The 24,720-nt window shown below is 46.6% G+C and overlaps 1 protein-coding gene across 1 annotated transcript in view; it reads left to right on the forward strand.

Moving 5' to 3' along the window:
• Window positions 1–23,957: 23,957 nt before the first annotated feature.
• The window catches only part of LOC136843687 (uncharacterized), a 19,041-nt gene continuing 18,278 nt past the window's right edge, over window positions 23,958–24,720 (forward strand). The window contains exon 1 of the mRNA XM_067112252.1: window positions 23,958–24,062. The gene's annotated coding sequence lies outside the window, so the exon portion shown is untranslated. The remainder of the gene's footprint in view (window positions 24,063–24,720) is intronic.

A 24,720-nucleotide genomic window follows, 5' to 3' on the forward strand; every position in this document is an offset into this window, starting at 1 on the left:
TTGACGAAGGTAATGTGCCGGAGTAAGGTTCTTTTAGTCAGTCACGATTCCTGTTGTTTTTCTGCCTCATATTTCTTTTATTTCCCATTGTGAGATCACCTTCAGTAATTTGTGTTGGAGCATTCAGTGTTAACGTAATTATGCATTAATGTTGAACTGAGTTATTTGGCACCGTCTTTGCATTCCTCAGTTCCCCTTTAAGCGCCTTATTATTATTGCAAGTAACCGCCTTGCATATTTTGTAGATAGGCTTCGACTGTGGAATCTCTCGGCTCCATCCATGTGCAGTGCCCCTTCTATCCCCACTGCGATGTTCCTGTTATGAAGACATTGTCGGAGTAGAATATTTATTCTGTGTTCATTCATTTTGTTAGCAGGCCCTTATTATCACCTGCCCAGTATTTCGTCATTCTTCTGATCTGTGTTTGTTATGTAAATATAATTAGTTACGAGAACCCTTGAGTTTATGTAATTTTCCTCACATGAAGAAGGCCTTACGCCATAGATTTCCCTTGTTTTGTCTACGAATTGTCCTAATATTGAGTCAGATGTGTAATAAATAAAAGGCACTCCCTGCGTTCATCAGTTGCCGCCCAGAATCAAGTATCCCGTACATTTGTAGCAATATATATATATACATATATATATATATATATATATATATATATATATATATATATATATATACATACTTCTTCTTTTAACGTGCTTTTTTCCCATTTGTATGGGGTAAGCACGATGCCTTCTTTTGAAGGACTTTGATTTGGCTTTTGGGGTAGACTTTGCAGTCTCGATCGGCTGCCCTGCCTGTTACTGCTTAGTATATATATATATATAAATATATATATATATATATATATATATATATATATATATATATACATACATATATATATATTATTATGATTAGCAAGAATTCGCTAGCAAATTACCTCCCCCTCCTTTGTTGTTGTTGGTTATTCATTTACTGCCAGCCGGTTTGATCGATAGACCATCTGTCTATCGACTTAAAAACAAGGGTTAAAAGATTAAAGGCGCTCCCATTTTTTGATAAAGATCTTTCCTTCGAGGCAAAAGTAATCTGGCTTGGGTGTTTCTCCTACAGGCCAAAACCTCCCCTGCAGGCAGCAGTGCAATGAGTCAAAGCATCTGTGTTGGGCGCACCCCTGCCCCATAGGAGGGGATAAAAGGCAAAAGCCCACGAGGTCTCGACACACACGCGGGCTGGAAGATATGGAGTGAACTTGTGAAGACGTCCCCAACACCTGACCCCATCGATGCCCTTGCATCCTAACCACGTGGCCCTTTCCAAAGTATACTTTTCCTCGTGCCCTTCGACCGTATTCCTCGAGCCCACACGCCATTGCTTGGAGTTTTGAGGAGTCCCCATCGCCTTGCCCCTTTACGGAAGCCCTTGCATCTCACCACGTGGAAGAAACTCGCCCTCGGAAATCGCAAGTCATCCACGCACCGCCTTCTACGCGCCCTCGGAAAATCTGCTAAGGTAAAGTGCCCTGGAAGAGCCCCATTTCAGTCACGCTTTTGTCTCGTAATATTTTCTTAAAGAGAAAGCCAGAAATCTCCCTTGTCTAATGTCCGTGCGCCTCTTGCATCGGCAGTATTAATTCTTTATTACTCCTTTGGCACCCTCAGTGCAGCTTCGAATTCATTATTCTTTTGTCTATTTCTCATTACTGGCGTATAATGTGCATATCTCTCATTTCAGAGGATCCGATTTCGTGGAAGCTTCTCGGACTGTGTCTGGAATCCCCAGTTTCATTCAATCCAGTAGGAATCTCCTTCAGGATAGTAATCTACTTGAGTTCCTCTTTCCTGTACTGATATCATTTATGTAAATACACTCCTTTAAATTTGCCCACGTGTTTTACGTAATATTTCCCTCAGTAACAAGAGCCCTATGCTCATATGAAATTCTCCTTTGTTTTCCTCTTTTTTTACGTTTTCCCGTACCCACGAAGTCAGAATCACAAGGCTAAATTACCTTAAATCGTTGCTACCTGTCTCACAGAGCATATTTCAAACTAAAACCACGGAAAAACGTAAAAATGGCGACCTGGCCATAGATCTCGTTTTGCAGTTGCAGTTCCCCTAGTGTTGCTTTATTGCATTTGCAACTTGCCAGATCAGCTATTAGCAAAGCTAAGCTGGGTACGAGACAATTACGAACCTTTTGTGTAAAACCAGCACACAGATCCAGAAAATTCCACGTAAGTAATGTGTTTATCTTAGCAAAACCTTTTTACAATCGTGACTGTTCCTAGGAATTAGAAATAGGGACGCATGTAATCACTGAGAGAAAAGAACCGCCGTATTAGATTCGTTAATGCATGCCTTTCAGGATAGGTAGTTAGGAAATAACCAGTGCTAACCATCCTTTGCTTCGAGGAACAGTGAAATTCCTCGAAATTCCTCTGTGTTAAAATCCTTGCCATATTCTTGCTTCGAGGAATAGTGCGAAAGAAATTCCTCTGTGATAAATTTTACTTCGCATTTCGAATTAGTGAACTGTTATTTAGGCGCGAATAAAATTCCCACGTGGGACACGACGAAGTCAGCTTGCATTGCTGAAAATTCTCTCAGTGTAGTTAGAATTCGAGCTAGGTGTTAGGAAAGCGAAATTTAAACTCCCCTTATAGGGAAAATTACTAGGCCATTGTACTGTTATCCTCTCAGACGACTGGGAAGTTCCCTGGAATCCCAGACGGTATATAAATATACGGGTTCATTCACCCAGAATCTAAAAATACCTCCGGTGTTGGCCAAACGACCTTCACCGCCGCCCCCCGCCCCGCCCATGCCCGCGTGTGTAGCATTTTTTTTTTTTTGTCCCCCATTCATTTCCCAGCATACATTTTTCTTTGGGTTTCCCGTTAGTAATTTCTAAGTCCTAAGGGACGAATCGTAATTCCAAGTCCTCAGAGACTCCTAAAATTCTACGTCATTCTGCGCACGTGGCTCCAGAATTTCTCCAAATTCCAGTCCTCAGAGACTCCTAAAATTCTACGTCGCACGTGGCGAGAATTTCTCCAAATTCCAGTCCTCAGAGACTCCTAAAATTTACGGACGTGGCGAGAATTTCTCCAAATTCCAGTCCTCAGAGACTCCTAAAATTCTACGTCAGCACGTGGCGAGAATTTCTCCAAATTCCAGTCCTTAGAGACTCCTAAAATTCTACGTCGCATGTGGCGAGAATTTCTCCAAATTCCAGTCCTCAGAGACTCAGAGACTCCTAAAATTCTACGTCGCACGTGGCGAGAATTTCTCCAAATTCCAGTCCTCAGAGACTCCTAAAATTCTACGTCGCACGTGGCGAGAATTTCTCCAAATTCCAGTCCTCAGAGACTCATACAAAAATTCTACGTCGCACGTGGCGAGAATTTCTCATTCCTCTGGGAACCCAAAATTAAGTCCTTTTGAGACATTATATAGTGTAGCTCACACACATCTAAGCCCTTACGGGACTGATCATTTTAGTTCGTTAGAACAACTCCTTAACTTCACGCTACAGCCGGCCAAGTCCGAGCGTGACACAATCCAACTACGTCTTCCGAGACACATATTAAAATTCGTTCGCCAAGAACAACCACGTCTTTCCAAGACATATCAAATTTTAACAAAAAAGTCTCCTCAGACTTACTAATCACCTGTCTTATTCAGACAGATCCATTCTCCTGCAGTCTGAACCATTGAGTGTTTCAGATTCCTGCAATTGAGCCTTTTCAGATAACCTGAGTCTTTTCAGACATATCATATAGCCATTATTTCAAAATGGCTAATACCAGAGCCCTACAAAACGAGGATTTCAAATTCTACATGTCCGCTGGGAAGGACATGGGACTATCGGGGCCAGATCTGAGAGCATGGGTTCAAGAGCGAGTGGACGATGCCAAGGCGGAGAGAGCAAGAGAACGTGAAGAGAGTGAGAGAGAACGAGTTGCCCAAGAGCAACGAGAGGCCAAAGAACGTGAGGAGAGAGAGAGAGAACGAATCGCTCAAGAGCAGGAGAAGGATAAAGAACGTGCAGAGAGAGAGAGGGAACGAATTGCCCAAGAACAACGAGAGGAGAGAGAACGAATCGCTCAAGAACAACGGGAGGAAAAAGAACGTGCAGAGAGGGAGAGAGAACGTGAGGAGAGAGAGAGAGAACGCGCCCATGAGCTCCAGGTGCTAGAACGACAGCACGCCACCCCCCCCCCCTGCCGCGGGAATGAGTGCCCTCAGCCAAGCTCACTCGTTCATGCCAAAATGGACCGAGTCCGAACCCGAAGTATGGCTTGAAAGGGCCGAACGAGTCCTGGAGTGCTGCGATCTCTCCCCCGCGGAACTCTCCCTTGTTCTCACTAAATTCCTGGGCGGAAAGGCCCTCGTTGCCTACCACGCCCTTCCCGCAGACGATCGGGGAAACTGGGAAGCCGTACGCCAAGCAGTTACGAAGGCGTACGAGATTACCCCCGAGCGGTGGAGGAGACGTTGAGAGAGCAGCCCAGAGAAGCAGGCCAGACTTGGTCCGATTGGGCGTACCATTCGGAGCGGGCGTTGACAAAATGGCTCGATTCGAAGGCGCCACTAACACCGCCGAGGTACTCGAGCGGTTTAAATTCGAGCATTTCCTGCGCTCGCCCCTCCTGCCCTCGCCACTCACATAGTGGAAAAAGCCCCAGCAACACTCACCGAGTGTTGCCGAATAGCAGACATGTGGGAAACTCACCACCCTCAAGAAGGATCCTGGGCGGAAGATAAATCCCCGTCCCTCCTCGGAGGTTCAAATTCCCACAAAAATGGGAACTCGGGCAAGCCCCTAACTTGCCATTATTGCAAGAAAACGGGGCATTCCTCCGAACAGTGCCGGAACAAGAAACCGGCTCCTCTCTCTCCCGGAAAACCGACAAATAACCCGCCTGCGCCCTCCACAGGGGCAGAATGAAAGACTTTAGCCAGACCTTTTGCACGGCGTGCAAGGTCTATGGCCATTCTCCCGCATGGGCGAAATGCCCACGCAATAATAAATCAACTACTCCCACCGTCGCCTTGGCAGTCACAGATCCCCAGTCATTAGGCCCTCCCCCGAAGGGCCTGTATACGTGGCCCCTCCACGAGGTAGCGAGCCCCGCGCCGAGTCACTGCTTTCGAGGACTCGGGCGCACAAATCTCCCTCATCCGGAGGGACAGAGTTCCCCACGGAGCTATCGTCAATAGACGAAAACTCGTCACGATCGAGGGAATAAATCAATTTAAGATGATACTCCCTACGGTCCAATTGAGAGTCTCACGACCTCACCAATCCAAAATGTGCAATCTTGCAGTAGCAAGCCATCTCCCCGGAGGCTATGACGTCATCCTGGGACAGGACTTTCAGTCCCCGCCGAAATCACGACAATCTAGGGGTCCACATTCCCCGAATCATTCCGCGGGCGCGAGTAATCCTCCCCCGCTTCTCCCTCAGCCAAGACTGGCGCCCCCTGGGTACCAGAAGGACGTGCAGTCCCCACCAGTGCCACCTGAGTACAATGTACAGTGGCCCCCTCGATCGGTTCCCGATCCCATTCCAGTGCCCGGCCCTGCCTCAGTGCCAGTGCCAGGGCCCCAATCAAATCTCCCTTCAGGAGATGCCAAATTCCTGCCGGTGCCACTTGCATGCCCCGAGCAGGGCCAAGCTTCGTCCGTCCCTGACCGACGAGCCCAAGAAACCTCTGATAGCGCCTGACTCTGCCCTAGTGCCAACGCCAGAGCGCTACGCCGATCTCCATTCACGGGATCCAACTCAGGACCCCTCTCTTCCCCGGCCTGGCACCGCTACCAGCGTCGGTCAGAGAGACGGTTCCTCCCGACCACCGCGGAAGCTCACCTGCAGGTGCGGCCTCGCAACCCGTGCCTGAGCTGGTCAACGTTACCTGCGAGCCGCTCACGCCACCCCCGACCGCCTCCTCTCTGCCTCAGCCCGTCGCCGACGCAATTGCAAGTCAGGATTCTGCCATATCTCACTTGGCGATGAACTACAAGAGCCGCGACGGATCATGGTAGAACAGTGTTTGACGGAACACTCCTGCGTCAGCTGTCGCATCAGCAGGCCCAGGTGGTACTCCGTGCCGCCCTCGTCGCGGGCCCTCCGCTTCCCGGCCGAGGACGACTGTCCCATTAAGAAGGACTCGAGGCGAAATTACCACGGGCGTGGGACATTCCAGGTAATTTACAAAGAGCTCTAGAGCTCCCATGGCACCTGTGCCACCATTTCATCTTTCGAAGGTCTTGGCACCCCTAATCCAGAAGGGGATGTCAGGCCCTCCTCTATCTTCCTCCGTTCCTCAGGAACTTCTATCTCTTATCACCTTCTATTAATCTTCCCTTAAATTATCCCCACAAGAGGCAATTAAATACGGGATACCATTCCCCACACAATGTATAAATCATTAAGAATAACAGAGTGAGAAGTGGCACGCCCTTGCGCCCATACCTTGGCACCGGGCGTGCGTGTCAGCCCCTCCTGAAGGAGTCGCGCCCTTTGGGTGCACTTTCCTCGCCCTGGGACTGAAGTGATAGTCCGGGCCGTAATTTATAGGCAAAGGACGATAAATTCCCGCCTAACACAATAAAACCCTCACTCTTTTTCCCTTAGCTCTTCTGCCAATATCATTTACTTTCTTTTAGTCATTTAGTTATCTTTATTTTAATGAATCGCGAGTCATAAACTCTTGCCCTTGTGATTTAAATGCCCCTTTCGTAAGCTCTGAGAGACGTGTCCCGCCTTTCATATGCGGTCAAGTTTTCATTCGTAACGTCTTGGTAATTTTCCTTTTGTTATTATTATCCCTTTTCCCCTTCCATTCCTTCCAAGATCTCTGTTTGTCCTACCCCACATCTTTTGTCTGCTCGCCCGTCATAACATTGAGTAGGCAGTGGACGATAAAATTAGCGTAGTTTAAGGTTAGCGAATTAAAACCACGCTGAATACTCTCGCCCGCATCGGCTGTCAAAATCCGTGTGGGGGCTCGCGTTGGCGAAGCTGAAAAGTACGTTAAAACGAAGATATATTATCAATGCGAATATGTATAGCCATTACAGTATCGCGTAAAGGGGATGTCATTTACAAAAATAAACGCTGTTTTTCATTTACACAGCCTCTTCAAGGCAGATTGTACTAACCGCATGCATTTTATCTAAAATTAAGTAACCGTGTATTTTAATTCTTGAACAATAACCATTTCTTTTCTTTTGTTGGCCATAGCCTCATATGCGTGGTCCTATAATCTTAATTAATTCACAATTGTTCGAGTCACTTTATAAAGTTACAGTGGGTAACCAAATCTAAAGTAATTATTCTTTTGCAAGTGTTTAAATCACTTTGCGTTCTGTTAACGAAAATTGTCCCAATGTGTTATTAAAAGTAATGTCTCAGCTTCATAAAACCCTTAGGAGTAAAGTTCATTGCAAGGCAGAATGTAGAGTAACGTAAAGCATTTGCCGCTCATTCTTGAATATCGATGTACACACCCGAAGGAGGTATGTACATCATCTTGTATGGGGAGGTATTATGATTAGCAAGAATTCGCTAGCAAATTACCTCCCCCTCCTTTGTTGTTGTTGGTTGTTCATTTACTGCCAGCCGGCCGATCGATAGACCATCTGTCTATCGACTTAAAAACAAGGGTTAAAAGATTAAAGCGCTCCCATTTTTGATAAAGATCTTTCCTTCGAGGCAAAAAGTAATCTGGCTTGGGTGTTTCTCCTACTACAGGCCAAAACCTCCCCCCTGCGGGCAGCAGGTGCAATGAGTCAAAGCATCTGTGTTGGGCGCACCCCTGCCCCATAGGAGGGATAAAGGCAAAAGCCCACGAGGTCTCGACACACACGCGGGCTGGAAGATATGGAGTGAACTTGTGAAGACGTCCCCAACACCTGGCCCCATCGATGCCCTTGCATCCTAACCACGTGGCCCTTTCCAAAGTATACTTTTCCTCGTGCCCTTCGACCGTATTCTCGAGCCCCACGCCATTGCTTGGAGTTTCGAGGAGTCCCCATCGCCTTGCCCCTTTACGGAAGCCCTTGCATCTCACCACGTGGAAGAAACTCGCCCTCGGAAATCGCAAGTCATCCACGGACCGCCTTCTACGCGCCCTCGGAAAATCTGCTAAGGTAAAGTGCCCTGGAAGAGCCCCATTTCAGTCACGCTTTTGTCTCGTAATATTTTCTTAAAGAGAAAGCCAGAAATCTCCCTTGTCTAATGTCCGTGCGCCTCTTGCATCGGCAGTATTAATTCTTTATTACTCCTTTGGCACCCTCAGTGCAGCTTCGAATTCATTATTCTTTTGTCTATTTTCATTACTGGCGTATAATGTGCATATCTCTCATTTCAGAGGGATCCGATTTCGTGGAAGCTTCTCGGACTGTGTCTGGAATCCCCAGTTTCATTCAATCCAGTAGGAATCTCCTTCAGGATAGTAATCTACTTGAGTTCCTCTTTCCCGTACTGATATCATTTATGTAAATACACTCCTTTAAATTTGCCCACGTGTTTTACGTAATATTTCCCTCAGTAACAAGAGCCCTATGCTCATATGAAATTCTCCTTTGTTTTCCTCTTTTTTACGTTTTCCCGTACCCACGAAGTCAGAATCACAAGGCTAAATTACCTTAAATTGTTGCTACCTGTCTCACAGAGCATATTTCAAACTAAAACCACGGAAAAACGTAAAAATGGCGACCTGGCCATAGATCTCGTTTGCAGTTGCAGTTCCCCTAGTGTTGCTTTATTGCATTTGCAACTTGCCAGATCAGCTATTAGCAAAGCTAAGCTGAGTACGAGACAATTACGAACCTTATGTGTAAAACCAGCACACAGATCCAGAAAATTCCACGTAAGTAATGTGTTTATCTTAGCAAAAACTTTTTACAATCGTGACTGTTCCTAGGAATTAGAAATAGGGACGCATGTAATCACTGAGAGAAAAGAACCGCCGTATTAGATTCGTTAATGCATGCCTTTCAGGATAGGTAGTTAGGAAATAACCAGTGCTAACCATCCTTTGCTTCGAGGAACAGTGCGAAATTCCTCTGTGTTAAAATCCTTGCCATATTCTTGCTTCGAGGAACAGTGCTGAAAGAAATTCCTCTGTGATAAATTTTACTTGAGCATTTCGAATTAGTGAACTGTTATTTAGGCGCGAATAAAATTCCCACGTGGGACACGACGAAGTCAGCTTGCATTGCTGAAAATTCTCTCAGTGTAGTTAGAATTCGAGCTAGGTGTTAGGAAAGCGAAATTTAAACTCCCCTTATAGGGAAAATTATTAGGCCGTTGTACTGTTATCCTCTCAGACGACTGGGAAATTCCCTGGAATCCCAGACGGTATATAAATATACGGGTTCATTCACCCAGAATCTAAAAATACCTCCGGTGTTGGCCAAACGACCTTCACACCCCCCCCCGCCCATGCCAGCGTGTGTAGCATTTTTTTTTTGTCCCCATTCATTTCCCAGCATACATTTTTCTTTGGGTTTCCCGTTAGTAATTTCTAAGTCCTAAGGGACGAATCGTAATTCAAGTCCTCAGAGACTCCTAAAATTCTACGTCACCGTACGTGGCGAGAATTTCTCCAAATTCCAGTCCTCAGAGACTCCTAAAATTCCACGTCGCACGTGGCGAGAATTTCTCCAAATTCCAGTCCTCAGAGACTCCTAAAATTCTACGTCGCACGTGGCGAGAATTTCTCCAAATTCCAGTCCTCAGAGACTCCTAAAATTCTACGTCATTCAGTCACGTGGCGAGAATTTCTCCAAATTCCAGTCCTTAGAGACTCCTAAAATTCTACGTCGCATGTGGCGAGAATTTCTCCAAATTCCAGTCCTCAGAGACTCCTAAAATTCTCATCGTCAGTACGTGGCGAGAATTTCTCCAAATTCCAGTCCTTAGAGACTCCTAAAATTCTACGTCGCACGTGGCGAGAATTTCTCCAAATTCCAGTCCTCAGAGACTCATACAAAAACGTCGCACGTGGCGAGAATTTCTCATTCCTGCTGGGAACCCAAAATTAAGTCCTTTTGAGACATTATATAGTGTAGTTCACACACATCTAAGCCCTTACGGACTGATCATTTTAGTTCGTTAGAACAACTCCTTAACTTCACGCTACAGCCGGCCAAGTCCGAGCGTGACACAATCCAACTACGTCTTCCGAGACACATATTAAAATTCGTTCGCCAAGAACAACCACGTCTTTCCAAGACATATCAAATTTTAACAAAAAAGTCTCCTCAGACTTACTAATCACCTGTCTTATTCAGACAGATCCATTCTCCTGCAGTCTGAACCATTGAGTGTTTCAGATTCCTGCAATTGAGCCTTTTCAGATAACCTGAGTCTTTTCAGACATATCATATAGCCATTATTTCAAAATGGCTAATACCAGAGCCCTACAAAACGAGGATTTCAAATTCTACATGTCCGCTGGGAAGGACATGGGACTATCGGGCCAGATCTGAGAGCATGGGTTCAAGAGCGAGTGGACGATGCCAAGGCGGAGAGAGCAAGAGAACGTGAGAGAGAGAGAGAGAGAAGAGTTGCCCAAGAGCAACGAGAGGCCAAAGAACGTGAGGAGAGAGAGAGAGAAAGAATCGCTCAAGAGCAGGAGAAGGATAAAGAACGTGCAGAGAGAGAGAGGGAAGAATTGCCCAAGAACAACGAGAGAGAGAGAGAAGAATGCTCAAGAACAACGGGAGGAAAAAGAACGTGCAGAGAGGGAGAGAGAACGTGAGGGAGAGAGAGAGAACGAGTCCATGAGCTCCAGGTGCTAGAACGACAGCACGCCACCCCCGCCCCTGCCGCGGGAATGAGTGCCCTCAGCCAAGCTCACTCGTTCATGCCAAAATGGACCGAGTCCGAACCCGAAGTATGGCTTGAAAGGGCCGAACGAGTCCTGGAGTGCTGCGATCTCTCCCCCGCGGAACTCTCCCTTGTTCTCACTAAATTCCTGGGCGGAAAGGCCCTCGTTGCCTACCACGCCCTTCCCGCAGACGATCGGGGAAACTGGGAAACCGTACGCCAAGCAGTTACGAAGGCGTACGAGATTACCCCCGAGCGGTGGAGGAGACGTTGGAGAGAGCAGCCCAGAGAAGCAGGCCAGACTTGGTCCGATTGGGCGTATCATTCGGAGCGGGCGTTGACAAAATGGCTCGATTCCGAAGGAGCCACTAACACCGCCGAGGTACTCGAGCGGTTTAAATTCGAGCATTTCCTGCGCTACGCCCCTCCTGCCCTCGCCACTCACATAGTGGAAAAAGCCCCAGCAACACTCACCGAGTGTTGCCGAATAGCAGACATGTGGGAAACTCACCACCCTCAAGAAGGATCCATGGGGCGGAAGATAAATCCCCCGTCCCTCCTCGGAGGTTCAAATTCCCACAAAAATGGGAACTCGGGCAAGCCCCTAACTTGCCATTATTGCAAGAAAACGGGGCATTCCTCCGAACAGTGCCGGAACAAGAAACCGGCTCCTCTCTCTCCCGGAAAACCGACAAATAACTCGCCTGCGCCCTCCACAGGGGCAGCGCTGAAAGACTTTAGCCAGACCTTTTGCACGGCGTGCAAGGTCTATGGCCATTCTCCCGCATGGGCGAAATGCCCACGCAATAATAAATCAACTACTCCCACCGTCGCCTTGGCCGTCACAGATCCCCAGTCGTTAGGCCCTCCGCCGCCGAAGGGCCTGTATACGTGGCCCCTCCACGAGGTAGCGAGCCAGCGCGCCGAGTCACTGCTTTCGAGGACTCGGGCGCACAAATCTCCCTCATCCGGAGGGACAGAGTTCCCCTACGGAGCTATCGTCAATAGACGAAAACTCGTCACGATCGAGGGAATAAATCAATTTAAGATGATACTCCCTACGGTCCAATTGAGAGTCTCACGACCTCACCAATCCAAAATGTGCAATCTTGCAGTAGCAAGCCATCTCCCCGGAGGCTATGACGTCATCCTGGGACAGGACTTTCAGTCCCCACCGAAATCACGACAATCTAGGGGTCCACATTCCCCGAATCATTCCTTGGCGCGAGTAATCCTCCCCGCTTCTCCCTCAGCCAAGACTGGCGCCCCTGGGTACCAGAAGGACGTGCAGTCCCCACCAGTGCCACCTGAGTACAATGTACAGTGGCCCTCGATCGGTTCCCGATCCCATTCCAGTGCCCGGCCCTGCCTCAGTGCCAGTGCCAGGGCCCCAATCAAATCTCCCTTCAGGAGATGCCAAATTCCTGCCGGTGCCACTTGCATGCCCCGAGCAGGGCCAAGCTTCGTCCGTCCTGACCGACGAGCCCAAGAAACCTCTGATAGCGCCTGACTCTGCCCTAGTGCCAACGCCAGAGCGCTACGCCGATCTCCATTCACGGGATCCAACTCAGGACCCCCTCTCTTCCCCCGGCCTGGCACCGCTACCAGCGTCGGTCAGAGAGACGGTTCCTCCCGACCACCGCGGAAGCTCACCTGCAGGTGCGGCCTCGCAACCCGTGCCTGAGCTGGTCAACGTTACCTGCGAGCCGCTCACGCCACCCCGACCGCCTCCTCTCTGCCTCAGCCCGTCGCCGACGCAATTGCAAGTCAGGATTCTGCCATATCTCACTTGGCGATGAACTACAAGAGCCGCGACGGATCATGGTAGAACCCAAGACGGAACACTCCTGCGTCAGCTGTCGCATCAGCAGGCCCAGGTGGTACTCCGTGCCGCCCTCCGGTCGCGGGCCCTCCGCTTTCCCGGCCGAGGACGACTGTCCCATTAAGAAGGACTCGAGGCGAAATTACCACGGGCGTGGGACATTCCAGGTAATTTACAAAGAGCTCTAGAGCTCCCATGGCACCTGTGCCACCATTTCATCTTTCGAAGGTCTTGGCACCCCTAATCCAGAAGGGGATGTCAGGCCCTCCTCTATCTTCCTCCGTTCCTCAGGAACTTCTATCTCTTATCACCTTCTATTAATCTTCCCTTAAATTATCCCCACAAGAGGCAATTAAATACGGGATACCATTCCCACACAATGTATAAATCATTAAGAATAACAGAGTGAGAAGTGGCACGCCCTTGCGCCCATACCTTGGCACCGGGCGTGCGTGTCAGCCCTCCTGAAGGAGTCGCGCCCTTGGTGCACTTTCCTCGCCCTGGGACTGAAGTGATAGTCCGGGCCGTAATTTATAGGCAAAGGACGATAAATTCCCGCCTAACACAATAAAACCCTCACTCTTTTTCCCTTAGCTCTTCTGCCAATATCATTTACTTTCTTTTAGTCATTTAGTTATCTTTATTTTAATGAATCGCGAGTCATAAACTCTTGCCCTTGTGATTTAAATGCCCCTTTTGTAAGCTCTGAGGGACGTGTCCCGCCTTTCATATGCGGTCAAGTTTTCATTCGTAACGTCTTGGTAATTATCCTTTTGTTATTATTATCCCTTTTCCCCCTTCCATTCCTTCCAAGATCTCTGTTTGTCCTACCCCACATCTTTTGTCTGCTCGCCCCGTCATAACATTGAGTAGGCAGTGGACGCATAAAATTAGCGTAGTTTAAGGTTAGCGAATTAAAACCACGCGAATACTCTCGCCCGCATACGGCTGTCAAAATCCGGTGTGGGGCCGCGCTATAGCTGAGCAAAAGTACGTTAAAACGAAGATATATTATCAATGCGAATATGTATAGCCATTACAGTATCGCATAAAAGGGGATGTCATTTACAAAAATAAACGCTGTTTTTCATTTACACAGCCTCTTCAAGGCAGATTGTACTAACCGCATGCATTTTATCTAAAATTAAGTAACCGTGTATTTTAATTCTTGAACAATAACCATTTCTTTTTTTTTTGTTGGCCATAGCCTCATATGCGTGGTCCTATAATCTTAATTAATTCACAATTGTTCGAGTCACTTTATAAAGTTACAGTGGGTAACCAAATCTAAAGTAATTATTCTTTTGCAAGTGTTTAAATCACTTTGCGTTCTGTTAACGAAAATTGTCCCAATGTGTTATTAAAAGTAATGTCTCAGCTTCATAAAACCCTTAGGAGTAAAGTTCATTGCAAGGCAGAATGTAGAGTAACGTAAAGCATTTGCCGCTCATTCTTGAATATCGATGTACACACCGAAGGAGGTATGTACATCATCTTGTATGGGGAGGTATTATGATTAGCAAGAATTCGCTAGCAAATTGCCTCCCCCTCCTTTGTTGTTGTTGTTGGTTGTTCATTTACTGCCAGCCGGCCGATCGATAGACCATCTGTCTATCGACTTAAAAACAAGGGTTAAAAGATTAAAGGCGCTCCCATTTTTGATAAAGATCTTTCCTTCGAGGCAAAAGTAATCTGGCTTGGGTGTTTCTCCTACAGGCCAAAACCTCCCCTGCGGGCAGCAGGTGCAATGAGTCAAAGCATCTGTGTTGGGCGCACCCCTGCCCCATAGGAGGGGATAAAAGGCAAAAGCCCACGAGGTCTCGACACACACGCGGGCTGGAAGATATGGAGTGAACTTGTGAAGACGTCCTCAACACCTGGCCCCATCGATGCCCTTGCATCCTAACCACGTGGCCCTTTCCAAAGTATACTTTTCCTCGTGCCCTTCGACCGTATTCCTCGAGCCCACACGCCATTGCTTGGAGTTTCGAGGAGTCCCCATCGCCTTGCCCCTTTACGGAAGCCCTTGCATCTCACCACGTGGAAGAAACTCGCCCTCGGAAATCGCAAGTCATCCACGCACCGCCTTCTACGCGCCCTCGGAAAATCTGCTAAGGTAAAGTGCCCTGGAAGAGCCCCATTTCAGTCACGCTTTTGTCTCGTAATATTTTCTTAAAGAGAAAGCCAGAAATCTCCCTTGTCTAATGTCCGTGCGCCTCTTGCATCGGCAGTATTAATTCTTTATTACTCCTTTGGCACCCTCAGTGCAGCTTCGAATTCATTATTCTTTTGTCTATTTTCATTACTGGCGTATAATGTGCATATCTCTCATTTCAGAGGGATCCGATTTCGTGGAAGCTTCTCGGACTGTGTCTGGAATCCCCAGTTTCATTCAATCCAGTAGGAATCTCCTTCAGGATAGTAATCTACTTGAGTTCTCTTTCCCGTACTGATATCATTTATGTAAATACACTCCTTTAAATTTGCCCACGTGTTTTACGTAATATTTCCCTCAGTAACAAGAGCCCTATGCTCATATGAAATTCTCCTTTGTTTTCCTCTTTTTACGTTTTCCCGTACCCACGAAGTCAGAATCACAAGGCTAAATTACTTTAAATTGTTGCTACCTGTCTCACAGAGCATATTTCAAACTAAAACCACGGAAAAACGTAAAAATGGCGACCTGGCCATAGATCTCGTTTTGCAGTTGCAGTTCCCCTAGTGTTGCTTTATTGCATTTGCAACTTGCCAGATCAGCTATTAGCAAAGCTAAGCTGAGTACGAGACAATTACGAACCTTATGTGTAAAACCAGCACACAGATCCAGAAAATTCCACGTAAGTAATGTGTTTATCTTAGCAAAAACTTTTTACAATCGTGACTGTTCCTAGGAATTAGAAATAGGGACGCATGTAATCACTGAGAGAAAAGAACCGCCGTATTAGATTCGTTAATGCATGCCTTTCAGGATAGGTAGTTAGGAAATAACCAGTGCTAACCATCCTTTGCTTCGAGGAACAGTGCGAAATTCCTCTGTGTTAAAATCCTTGCCATATTCTTGCTTCGAGGAACAGTGCGAAAGAAATTCCTCTGTGATAAATTTTACTTCGCATTTCGAATTAGTGAACTGTTATTTAGGCGCGAATAAAATTCCCACGTGGGACACGACGAAGTCAGCTTGCATTGCTGAAAATTCTCTCAGTGTAGTTAGAATTCGAGCTAGGTGTTAGGAAAGCGAAATTTAAACTCCCCTTATAGGGAAAATTACTAGGCCGTTGTACTGTTATCCTCTCAGACGACTGGGAAATTCCCTGGAATCCCAGACGGTATATAAATATACGGGTTCATTCACCCAGAATCTAAAAAATACCTCGGTGTTGGCCAAACGACCTTCACCCCCCCCCCGCCCATGCCCGCGTGTGTAGCATTTTTTTTTTTTTTTTCCCCATTCATTTCCCAGCATACATTTTTCTTTGGGTTTCCCGTTAGTAATTTCTAAGTCCTAAGGGACGAATCGTAATTCCAAGTCCTCAGAGACTCCTAAAATTCTACGTCGCACGTGGCGAGAATTTCTCCAAATTCCAGTCCTCAGAGACTCCTAAAATTCTACGTCGCACGTGGCGAGAATTTCTCCAAATTCCAGTCCTCAGAGACTCCTAAAATTCTACGTCGCACGTGGCGAGGATTTCTCCAAATTCCAGTCCTCAGAGACTCCTAAAATTCTACGTCGTACGTGGCGAGAATTTCTCCAAATTCCAGTCCTTAGAGACTCCTAAAATTCTACGTCGCATGTGGCGAGAATTTCTCCAAATTCCAGTCCTCAGAGACTCCTAAAATTCTACGTCAAACGTGGCGAGAATTTCTCCAAATTCCAGTCCTTAGAGACTCCTAAAATTTCTACGTCGCACGTGGCGAGAATTTCTCCAAATTCCAGTCCTCAGAGACTCATACAAAAATTCTCGTCGCACGTGGCGAGAATTTCTCATTTCCTGCGGGAACCCAAAATTAAGTCCTTTTGAGACATTATATAGTGTAGCTCACACACATCTAAGCCCTTACGGGACTGATCATTTTAGTTCGTTAGAACAACTCCTTAACTTCACGCTACAGCCGGCCAAGTCCGAGCGTGACAAAATCCAACCACGTCTTCCGAGACACATATTAAAATTCGTTCGCCAAGAACAACCACGTCTTTCCAAGACATATCAAATTTTAACAAAAAAGTCTCCTCAGACTTACTAATCACCTGTCTTATTCAGACAGATCCATTCTCCTGCAGTCTGAACCATTGAGTGTTTCAGATTCCTGCAATTGAGCCTTTTCAGATAACCTGAGTCTTTTCAGACATATCATATAGCCATTATTTCAAAATGGCTAATACCAGAGCCCTACAAAACGAGGATTTCAAATTCTACATGTCCGCTGGGAAGGACATGGGACTATCGGGGCCAGATCTGAGAGCATGGGTTCAAGAGCGAGTGGACGATGCCAAGGCGGAGAGAGCAAGAGAACGTGAAGAGAGAGAGAGAGAACGAGTTGCCCAAGAGCAACGAGAGGCCAAAGAACGTGAGGAGAGAGAGAGAGAACGAATCGCTCAAGAGCAGGAGAAGGATAAAGAACGTGCAGAGAGAGAGAGGGAACGAATTGCCCAAGAACAACGAGAGGAGAGAGAACGAATCGCTCAAGAACAACGGGAGGAAAAAGAACGTGCAGAGAGGGAGAGAGAACGTGAGGATGGGAGAGAGAGAGCGCCCATGAGCTCCAGGTGCTAGAACGACAGCACGCCACCCCCCCGCCCCCTGCCGCGGGAATGAGTGCCCTCAGCCAAGCTCACTCGTTCATGCCAAAATGGACCGAGTCCGAACCCGAAGTATGGCTTGAAAGGGCCGAACGAGTCCTGGAGTGCTGCGATCTCTCCCCGCGGAACTCTCCTTGTTCTCACTAAATTCCTGGGCGGAAAGGCCCTCGTTGCCTACCACGCCCTTCCCGCAGACGATCGGGGAAACTGGGAAGCCGACGCCAAGCAGTTACTGAAGCGTGCACGAGATTACCCCCGAGCGGTGGAGGAGACGTTGGAGAGAGCAGCCCAGAGAAGCAGGCCAGACTTGGTCCGATTGGGCGTATCATTGGAGCGGCGTTGACAAAATGGCTCGATTCCGGAAGGCGCCACTAACACCGCCGAGGTACTCGAGCGGTTTAAATCGAGCATTTCCTGCGCCACGCCCCTCCTGCCCTCGCCACTCACATAGTGGAAAAAGCCCCAGCAACACTCACCGAGTGTTGCCGAATAGCAGACATGTGGGAAACTCACCACCCTCAAGAAGGATCCATGGGGCGGAAGATAAATCCCCGTCCCTCCTCGGAGGTTCAAATTCCCACAAAAATGGGAACTCGGGCAAGCCCCTAACTTGCCATTATTGCAAGAAAACGGGGCATTCCTCCGAACAGTGCCGGAACAAGAAACCGGCTCCTCTCTCCCGGAAAACCGACAAATAACTCGCCTGCGCCCTCCACAGGGCAGCGGAAAGACTTTAGCCAGACCTTTTGCACGGCGTGCAAGGTCTATGGCCATTCTCCCGCATGGGCGAAATGCCCACGCAATAATAAATCAACTACTCCCACCGTCGCCTTGGCCGTCACAGATCCCAGTCGTTAGGCCCTCCCGCCGAAGGGCCTGTATACGTGGCCCCTCCACGAGGGTAGCGAGCCCGCGCGCCGAGTCACTGCTTTCGAGGACTCGGGCGCACAAATCTCCCTCATCCGGAGGGACAGAGTTCCCACGGAGCTATCGTCAATAGACGAAAACTCGTCACGATCGAGGGAATAAATCAATTTAAGATGATACTCCCTACGGTCCAATTGAGAGTCACACGACCTCACCAATCCAAAATGTGCAATCTTGCAGTAGCAAGCCATCTCCCGGAGGCTATGACGTCATCCTGGGACAGGACTTTCAGTCCCCACCGAAATCACGACAATCTAGGGGTCCACATTCCCCGAATCATTCCGCTGGCGCGAGTAATCCTCCCCGCTTCTCCCTCAGCCAAGACTGGCGCCCCTGGGTACCAGAAGGACGTGCAGTCCCCACCAGTGCCACCTGAGTACAATGTACAGTGGCCCCTCGATCGGTTCCCGATCCCATTCCAGTGCCCGGCCCTGCCTCAGTGCCAGTGCCAGGGCCCCAATCAAATCTCCCTTCAGGAGATGCCATTCCTGCCGGTGCCACTTGCATGCCCCGAGCAGGGCCAAGCTTCGTCCGTCCTGACCGACGAGCCCAAGAAACCTCTGATAGCGCCTGACTCTGCCCTAGTGCCAACGCCAGAGCGCCACGCCGATCTCCATTCACGGGATCCAACTCAGGACCCCCTCTCTTCCCCGGCCTGGCACCGCTACCAGCGTCGGTCAGAGAGACGGTTCCTCCCGACCACCGCGGAAGCTCACCTGCAGGTGCGGCCTCGCAACCCGTGCCTGAGCTGGTCAACGTTACCTGCGAGCCGCTCACGCCACCCCGACCGCCTCCTCTCTGCCTCAGCCCGTCGCCGACGCAATTGCAAGTCAGGATTCTGCCATATCTCACTTGGCCGATGAACTACAAGAGCCGCGACGGATCATGGTAGAACCCGCACGGAACACTCCTGCGTCAGCTGTCGCATCAGCAGGCCCAGGTGGTACTCCGTGCCGCCCTCCGGTCGCGGGCCCTCCGCTTCCCCGGCCGAGGACGACTGTCCCATTAAGAAGGACTCGAGGCGAAATTACCACGGGCGTGGGACATTCCAGGTAATTTACAAAGAGCTCTAGAGCTCCCATGGCACCTGTGCCACCATTTCATCTTTCGAAGGTCTTGGCACCCCTAATCCAGAAGGGGATGTCAGGCCCTCCTCTATCTTCCTCCGTTCCTCAGGAACTTCTATCTCTTATCACCTTCTATTAATCTTCCCTTAAATTATCCCCACAAGAGGCAATTAAATACGGGATACCATTCCCCACACAATGTATAAATCATTAAGAATAACAGAGTGAGAAGTGGCACGCCCTTGCGCCCATACCTTGGCACCGGGCGTGCGTGTCAGCCCTCCTGAAGGAGTCGCGCCCTTCGGGTGCACTTTCCTCGCCCTGGGACTGAAGTGATAGTCCGGGCCGTAATTTATAGGCAAAGGACGATAAATTCCCGCCTAACACAATAAAACCCTCACTCTTTTTCCCTTAGCTCTTCTGCCAATATCATTTACTTTCTTTTAGTCATTTAGTTATCTTTATTTTAATGAATCACGAGTCATAAACTCTTGCCCTTGTGATTTAAATGCCCTTTCGTAAGCTCTGAGAGACGTGTCCCGCCTTTCATATGCGGTCAAGTTTTCATTCGTAACGTCTTGGTAATTATCCTTTTGTTATTATTATCCCTTTTCCCCTTCCATTCCTTCCAAGATCGCTGTTTGTCCTACCCCACATCTTTTGTCTGCTCGCCCCGTCATAACATTGAGTAGGCAGTGGACGATAAAATTAGCGTAGTTTAAGGTTAGCGAATTAAAACCACGCGAATACTCTCGCCCGCACGATACGGCTGTCAAAATCCGTGCACCGTTGCGATAGCTGGAGCAAAATACGTTAAAACGAAGATATATTATCAATGCGAATATGTATAGCCATTACAGTATCGCGTAAAAGGGGATGTCATTTACAAAAATAAACGCTGTTTTTCATTTACACAGCCTCTTCAAGGCAGATTGTACTAACCGCATGCATTTTATCTAAAATTAAGTAACCGTGTATTTTAATTCTTGAACAATAACCATTTCTTTTCTTTTGTTGGCCATAGCCTCATACGTGGTCCTATAATCTTAATTAATTCACAATTGTTCGAGTCACTTTATAAAGTTACAGTGGGTAACCAAATCTAAAGTAATTATTCTTTTGCAAGTGTTTAAATCACTTTGCGTTCTGTTAACGAAAATTGTCCCAATGTGTTATTAAAAGTAATGTCTCAGCTTCATAAAACCCTTTAGAGTAAAGTTCATTGCAAGGCAGAATGTAGAGTAACGTAAAGCATTTGCCGCTCATTCTTGAATATCGATGTACACACCCGAAGGAGGTATGTACATCATCTTGTATGGGGAGGTATTATGATTAGCAAGAATTCGCTAGCAAATTACCTCCCCCTCCTTTGTTGTTGTTGGTTGTTCATTTACTGCCAGCCCGGCCGATCGATAGACCATCTGTCTATCGACTTAAAAACAAGGGTTAAAAGATTAAAGGCGCTCCCATTTTTTATAAAGATCTTTCCTTCGAGGCAAAAGTAATCTGGCTTGGGTGTTTCTCCTACAGGCCAAACCCTCCCCTGCGGGCAGCAGGTGCAATGAGTCAAAGCATCTGTGTTGGGCGCACCCCTGCCCCATAGGAGGGGATAAAGGCAAAAGCCCACGAGGTCTCGACACACACGCTGGCTGGAAGATATGGAGTGAACTTGTGAAGACGTCCCCAACACCTGACCCCATCGATGCCCTTGCATCCTAACCACGTGGCCCTTTCCAAAGTATACTTTTCCTCGTGCCCTTCGACCGTATTCCTCGAGCCCACACGCCATTGCTTGGAGTTTCGAGGAGTCCCCATCGCCTTGCCCCTTTACGGAAGCCCTTGCATCTCACCACGTGGAAGAAACTCGCCCTCGGAAATCGCAAGTCATCCACGCACCGCCTTCTACGCGCCCTCGGAAAATCTGCTAAGGTAAAGTGCCCTGGAAGAGCCCCATTTCAGTCACGCTTTTGTCTCGTAATATTTTCTTAAAGAGAAAGCCAGAAATCTCCCTTGTCTAATGTCCGTGCGCCTCTTGCATCGGCAGTATTAATTCTTTATTACTCCTTTGGCACCCTCAGTGCAGCTTCGAATTCATTATTCTTTTGTCTATTCTCATTACTGGCGTATAATGTGCATATCTCTCATTTCAGAGGGATCCGATTTCGTGGAAGCTTCTCGGACTGTGTCTGGAATCCCCCAGTTTCATTCAATCCAGTAGGAATCTCCTTCAGGATAGTAATCTACTTGAGTTCCTCTTTCCCGTACTGATATCATTTATGTAAATACACTCCTTTAAATTTGCCCACGTGTTTTACGTAATATTTCCCTCAGTAACAAGAGCCCTATGCTCATATGAAATTCTCCTTTGTTTTCCTCTTTTTTTACGTTTTCCCGTACCCACGAAGTCAGAATCACAAGGCTAAATTACCTTAAATCGTTGCTACCTGTCTCACAGAGCATATTTCAAACTAAAACCACGGAAAAACGTAAATATATATATATATATATATATATATATATATATATATATATATATATATATATATATATATATATATATATATATATATATATATATATATATATATATATATATACCTATCTAGCTTGCATACGCATGAATGTATGCTACTCCTGTTTTCGTACACTTTGCTGTTATAAAAAAAGGCATTTTATAAGCACGGTCACACCACTTCAGACAACAACAAAAACGAAAGGGGGAATTCATTCACTCTTAAAAGGACCCATTTAAGGCTTTGTTTATCGAGCCTTTAATCTCGATAGCGTCCCCCTGTGAATAAAAGCTCTCTCTCTCTCTCTCTCTCTCTCTCTCTCTCTCTCTCTCTCTCTCTCTATAGCCGACCCTCTTGTCTCTTTTGCGACGCAGCTATAGTATGCGATTAAAGCCTTTTGAAAGGAGGTATCTGGATCGGAGACACACGAGAAAAAGAAATAGAAAAAGGAAGGAATTAAAGCGAAAGCAAATAACAGAGGCGATCCTTCCTGAGTTCCTCCTTGGGTTCCTCCTACCCCTTCCCCCCCCCCTCCTTCCCCTGGCCTGGGTTGTCGAATCAAAAATCCATTAAGGTAACTGTTGCTACTCGTCTCTCTCTTGCCCGTCACACACCCCGCCCTCCCCAATAAAGGAATTGGAGTGTGTTTATAAACGCCCGGATATTACGAGGGAAGTCAGCCAGCTATTGTAGGGTGGCAGGAGGAAACTGGGCAAAGCGACTGCCCCTGCCTGCACCCTTGACCTCCTGGGCGAGAGAGGTCAAGAAAAAAAGATCATAGTTATTGACTAAAGGATAAGTGGGTAGTTTTCATGGCGGGCTATCAACTCGATATATCCAATGGCTATGCTTCTTCCTCACGTTTATCGGCGTCTATGAGCAAACTCGTTGCAAACTCCAGTTTACGTAAGTCAATCACTCAATCAACCATTCAGTTCTAGACGAGGAAACGTGAAGACTGGTCACATATACTGGCAAAAACGTAGGCGGTGGGGGGAGGTTCTCGTGACACCACATCCGCTCGCTCTGTCTATCCATTCTCCCACAATTTCATATTTAAAGCTTACAGCCATTGCACTGCACTTCGGCAGGACAAGAGCAATTTATATGTAAATGCGTCTCCCGCGAGCTTCGCTGTCCTTGAGTGAAATATATGCATGTTTGATAATATGCGAATGCGGCGATGATGACGGTGACGATCGAGAGGTTTGACGGCTTCATCTCTGGTGCTCCTTTGAGGATTGATTTATTTAGGGTTATCGGGCATCACGGCGTTATTTTCAAGGTTTAAGGACTCCAGGGAGATAAAACGGGATATTTTACAGAAGGCTTTCTTAAGAAATGGATAAAAAACGCCACTGGACGTTTCTTGTTTCTGTTGTTTCAGTTGACATTTTGAGTTAACCTACGTCAAATACAAGTTTCCTTTCTATCTGTAATTTTCACAAGTTTTGATGAAGCGTTTACAGGTGTTTGGTAAAAGGCTGAATGTATCGTCTTCCAAGCATTAATAATAATAATAATAATAATAATAATAATAATAATAATAATAATAATAATAATAATAATAATTATTATTATTATTATTATTATTATTATTATTATTATTATTATTATTATTATTATTATTATTATGACGATTTCCGTACCACAAGCATGCCTTTCGAAAAAATAATTTTCACAAATTTTGAAGAAGCGTTTACAAGTGTGTAGCAACAGGCTGGATCTTTCGTCTTTCCCTTAATAATAATAATAATAATAATAATAATAATAATAATAATAATAATAATAATAATAATAATAATAATAATTTCAGTACCACAAGCATTCCTTTCAATCAATAATTCGGTACCACAAGCATGGGGAATGGAATAGTCAAAAGGGAAAAAGTCATTACTTCCTAGAAATAACAGTTAGCTTACCTGGCGATCCGATAAGCGCGCCACGAAATTCCAGACTCGTAACCTTGGCCATTTAATGGCATAACGGGTCACTGGGGGTGAAAGTCATCAGCCGGGCAGCTTATATAAACGGGTGACGCAGGTCACGGTGGGGTGAGAAACCATCGCGTCTTTACTCAAGGACAACGTTACCTGAGGTCAGTCCAAGTTTGTAAGAGTCTTCGTAAATTGCGAATTGTATTTTGTTTATATATATATATATATATATATATATATATATATATATATATATATATATATATATATATATATATATATATATATATATATATATATATATATATATATATATAGTTGTAATAGCCACAATGCCGTCTTAACTTCTCGAATTCTTCGAGCTTTTTTGGATACGCTTGTCACTACCAGGATTAATAGAGTACCCCATTAATCCTGGTTACTACAAAGCCTTAAGATCCAAGTGCATAATCACGCAACTTCGTCATGATTATGGTGACGGGGGTTCGTTTCCCGTTACCGAACATCATAACCGTTTCAAATTTCTTGCACTTGGACCTTGAGGCTTTCTTGTGACAAGAGTATCCAAAAAAGCGCGAAGAATTCGAGAAGTTAAGAGGGCATTGTGGCTATTACAATTACATATGTATCTGGTAAAAAGTGACCAGTAGATTCTACACACACACACACACACACACACACACATATATGTATATATATATATATATATATATATATATATATATATATATATATATATAGCTGAGGGGTGGGCGGCTGCTGTCAACCGAGGGAAACAAGACCAAGGGCAGAGGAAGTTGTCCAAAGTAACGGCATTTC

Source organism: Macrobrachium rosenbergii, chromosome 12 (assembly GCF_040412425.1).
Source record: "Macrobrachium rosenbergii isolate ZJJX-2024 chromosome 12, ASM4041242v1, whole genome shotgun sequence".
NCBI lineage: Eukaryota > Metazoa > Arthropoda > Malacostraca > Decapoda > Palaemonidae > Macrobrachium > Macrobrachium rosenbergii.